Source organism: Nannospalax galili, unplaced genomic scaffold (genome assembly GCF_000622305.1).
Source record: "Nannospalax galili isolate Female #2095 unplaced genomic scaffold, S.galili_v1.0 scaffold341, whole genome shotgun sequence".
NCBI lineage: Eukaryota > Metazoa > Chordata > Mammalia > Rodentia > Spalacidae > Nannospalax > Nannospalax galili.
In genome coordinates this window covers 13,698-18,812 of record NW_008346082.1, presented here as the reverse complement: position 1 = coordinate 18,812, position 5,115 = coordinate 13,698, and positions in this window count along the sequence as shown.

The following is a 5,115-nucleotide window of genomic DNA, read 5'->3' as shown; positions in this document are numbered from 1 at the left end:
ATATTGAACAATCACTGGAATTCTCCAGTGCATAGGAATTGCTCACCCCCCCTTCCTCTGTGAAATGCTCACTTTAGATCAGACTAATATTAGAAACGTTCCATACAAGAACTAAATGACCTCATGGATGTCTGTTTTTTACTTTTCTCTCACTCCACTGTCATTTCCTTTCTTCTTTCCTTCACAATTGCTCCAGGTCACTTAGACATTAGGTAGGAAGCCAGGAATGGGCCAGGGCCCACAAGAGTTTCTTTATTCTTTTGTTTGTGACAAGGTCTCCCTGTAGCCCCAGCTGGCCTGGAACTAACTATGTAGACTAGACTGCCCTCAATCTCACACAGAGATCTGCCTATCTCTGCCTCCCAGTGCTAAGATTAAAAGCATGTGCCATTACACCTGGCTGAGTTTCTTTATTCTGTTAAAAGTGTTCCCTACAGGGCCAATGAGATGGCTAGTGGGTAAAGGCACTTGCCAAAAGCCTGATGACCTGAGTTCAATCCTCAGGACCCACATGGTAGAAGAAAAGAACTCCCCCCACCTCCCTCCACCCCCCCCAACACACACAAATAGGAATGTAATTTTTTAAAAATGTTCCCTTAATGTCTGGATGATTAACTCCTTGTCAAAGTGCTTGCCTATCATGCTGAAGGCCCTGGGTTGGAGCCCCTAAAACATACACACACACACACACACACACACACACACACAAAGTCTTGTCTTACCTTTTTCATAAATATACTGATAAAATAACTTTTGAGAGCTAGAAATAGCCCAATAGTCAAAAATAGCCCACCTGGTTGTAAAGCATCAGTCCAAGGAATGAGTGCCTCAAATCGGTGGAAGTCAAGTTTTCTTGTCTTTGTTTTCTGTTTGGGTAAAATCCACAAAGGACCTTGCATGACATATTCAAAGCCACTTAAATCGCACTCTGCTGTTGGGATTATTCTAGTCCCTGAAGGGATTTGAAGTTGCAAAACTAAAGTGACAAAGTTAAGAAACTTTCTTTACATCTGGGATTATGTCCCCAAGATCCAATTATTCTGAAGTCCCTCCAGAAATACTTCCCTCTTTTCCTGCTTGAGCTTTTTGGAAAGCACTGGAGAAGAAGGGTCATCTTGGCCCTGTTAGAATAAGCCCCTAATCAGCGAGAACTCTCAGCTGATACCTGCATGAGCTTGGGAGAATGTGAAACTCACTGCAAAGGGTACACCCTTGTAGCTTGGTGCCACTGGCTATTTCCAAATTCAAGACCTTGGGACTATGCAGAAGCAGGCAATCTCCAAAGTTCCTTCTTATCTGGACCCTGCCACAAGCACCAAACCTGATGACCTGAGTTTGATCTCAGAATCAACATAGTGGAATGCCAGACTGACTTCTACGAGTTGTTCTCTGACCTTAATGTACATGGTTGGTGCAAGTACTTGTGTACGCAAACACATAGACACACATCCACAAATTAAATAATGTAATTTAAATTTTTTTTAAAGAATAAAAAGCATCTGTGCATTGCTTGAGGGGGAAAAGAAGTCACATTATGTAACCTTTACATTAAGAATTAGAGTGTCTTCCGGGTGTGGTAGCATACTCCTTTAATCCCAGCACTCAGGAGGCAGAGGCGGGTGGATCTCTAAAATCGAGGTCAGTCTTGTCTCCATAGTGAGTTCCAGGCCAGCTATAGCTACAGGGAGACCCTGTCTCAGAAAGACGGAGAGAGAGAGAGAGAGAGAGAGAGAGAGAGAGAGAGAGAGCCCCAGTGCCTCATGAAGCCTCTATCTTGCTCTGCCTCCTCACTCCAGTACCTTAGAAAATCTTCATTTCCCTTCTGAAGGGTATTTCCTTTTCCTTGTTTGAGAAGTGATAACTACTGACTTTGGTAGAAGCTGCTTTATTCCAGGCAGACTCAGTGGTCTCTATCTCACCTGATGATTTCTGTCCCCTTGTGATCAAATACTATCCAGGGATCGTGAAGGGTTTTCCTCAGTGTGAGGAAAGCCCCGTGGTAGTTGTATTGGTTATCTTCCTGTTGCTGTGATAAAACACCATGATCAAGGCAACTTATAGAAGGAAGAGTTGGCTTATGGTTCTAGAAGGTTAGGGTCCATCATGGTAGGGAGGCCTGGGGGCAGAAGAAGCTGGAGCGGAAAGCTGAGTGCTCACATCGTCAGGCACACACAGGAAGCAGAGAAACTGGAAATGGAACAGGGTTATAAACTCTTTTTAAAAAATATTTTATTTATTATTGTTTCTATTTTATGTGTATGAGTGTATTGTCTACATGTACGTGAGTGTACTGTGTTATGCAATGCCTCAGAGGTCAGGAGAAGGCACTGGATTCCCCTGGAACTGGAGCTAAGGATGGTTCATAGGCGCCATGTGGTTGCTGGGAAATGAACCTGGGTCCTCCGCAAGAGCAGTTAGTGCTCTTAACCTCTGAGCCATCTCTCCAGCCCCCAGGGTTATAAACTCTTAAAGTTATGAACTCTCAAAGCCTGTCCCTAGTGACATACTTCCTCCAGCAAGGCCATACCTCCTAAACCTCCACAAACAGCACCACCAACTGGGGCCAAATATTCAAATACTTGGAGCCAATGGGGGACATTTACTGAAACCACCACATTTCACTCCCTGGCCCCCATAGGCTCATGATTATATCATATTGCAAAATGCGTTAGTTCAGCTTTAAAAGTTCCCATAGTCTTTAACATTCTCAACACTATTCAAAAGTCCAAAGTCTCTTCTGAGACTTAAAACAACCTCATAACTGTAAGCCCCAATACAATCAAAAAGCAAATTACATACTTCCAATATAACATCGAACCAAAAGCACCATTCCCATTCCCAAAGGGAGGAATGGGAGTATAGTGAGGAAATACCAGACCAAAACACGACAGAAAACCCCAAGGCAAATACCAAGTCCTGTAGCTCCGTGTTGAATATCTGGAACTTTAGTTCCAAGGGCTTAGATGGCTCAGTCTCTCCAACTTTTCTGCCTGCAACATTCATAACTCTCTTGGGTTGGTACAGCTCCCTGTATACAGCTCTCTTTGGCAGATGTCTCACAACTCTGGCATCTCTAACATCTTGGGGTCTCCATTGCCAGCCAGGCTTCACCTTCACAGCATCACACAATGGCCTCTCAGCACCTACTTTACACAGAGACTCCACTGCTACACACTGCCTGGCCTAATCAACTTTCAGCAACCTCAGAGGAAGAATTGACAACCCCCTTACTCTTGCATCTTTCATGCCTCTAAAGCCAGCACTACATGATGGGCACTGCCAAATTGGGCTCTCAGCTTTGGATGGACCTTGAACCCCCTTTATCCACACAACCAGCAGCTTCTGTATGTTGGGGTTTTCTCCTTTCACAAATTGGAAGCCTAGCTGGGTAGGATCTTGCCCTGAGGGTACTCTCTCCATTATTCCATAGAGCAGGAGGTCTCTAATCTTGTTAACAAGGAAAGCCCCTCTTCCAGGACTTACCTTGGCTACCTTGGCAGCACATTAAGCTTTTAGCGTTCTTTTACTTTCTAAACCGTACATTTTATATTTCTTTCTGTCCAACTTGTTCTTTTCATTATAAATCTACATAATATTCACCATTAATAACCATTCCACAGATTAGATGTTAGGCTGTCTTGAAATTTCCTCAAAGAAATGAATTGCTTTAAAATTTTAATTGATTTATTTTTATTTTATGTGTATGAATGTTTTGCCTGTTTGTATGTAAGTATACCACGTGCATGGAGGCCAGAAGAAGGCATTTGATCCCCTAGAATTAGAGCTACAGACAGTTGTTAGATGCCACATGGGTGCTGGAAACTGAAACTGGGTCCTCTGCAAGAGCAGCAAGTGCTCTAAACCATGGAACCATCTCTCCACCTCCCCATTACTTTTTGATTTAGCCTCAGGCAAGACCTTCAGGTGTGGACAAATGGTAGCCATAGTCTTTGCCAAATATCCCAGTTGCTGTTTAAGTCCTTGTTTCCCTCTGGAACTATATTGCTCTCAGCATGACTTTCAGGTGCCTACTAGAAGTGCCTGTTAAGTTCTACTTATAGTATGCAATTGCTTTTCTAATCCAAACTTCCAAAGTGTTCCACATTCCTCTAAAAAACATAGGCTCTTCACAGCAACAGCCCACTTTCTGGTACCAGCTTCTGTGTTAATTACTTTTCTGTTGCTGTGATAAAATACAATGACCAGCTGGGTGTGGTGGCGCACATCTTTAATACCAGCACTTGGGAGGCAGAGGCAGGAGGCCTGGTCTACATAGTGAGTTCCAGGCCAGCTGGGGCTACAGGGAGACGCTGAAAAAAAAAAAAAAAAAAAAAAAAAAAAAAAGACCACAATGACCAAGGCAAGTTATAGAGAGAAGAGTTTATTTGGCTATGGTTCCAGAAGGGTAAGAGTCCATTGTGGCGGGGAGGCATGGTGGCAGAAGCATCCAGAGTAGAAAGGTGAGCATTCACATTTTCAAGCACGTATAGGAAGCAGAGAGAGAGACTGGAAATGAGACAAAGGTATGAATTCCCAAAGCCAAACCCTAAAGACGTACCTCCTCCAGCAAGGCCACACCCTCATAGTAGTCGACCTTGAGATTATCCAGGTGAGTCTGGTCCAATCAAGTGAGAAGTTATATTTGTTCCACGAGGAGGATTCTACATGCCATTTCTGAACTTACAGCTGGAGAGGCCACAAGACCAAAGAGATGCCTCAAGGAGCAGAAAACGGCCCCTTGGAACAGTCCGTGAAGAGACTGGGGCCACAGACTACCAACAAAAGAAACCAGATTCCACCGACAACCTGAATGAGCTCAGAGGACGATTGTTTGTTTTCATAGCTCCTACCCTCTCCCACCCAGACTCCTCATTTACAGAACTATGAGGTAATTTTCAAGGGTTGCTTTATTTGTTATGCAGTAAAGGAAGACTAATACGTGTGTTTGACTTTTTTCATGGTTTCACCATTCACCATCTACAAATGCATTCGTGTACATAACTTGTTCCACAGAAAAATGAACTGCTAATTGAAAAGCTAGCTTGCTAAAGAAAGGGAAAACTTGCCCCATGATGTGATAGAAAACACAGGACATAAACTCCGGATTTTTTTGTG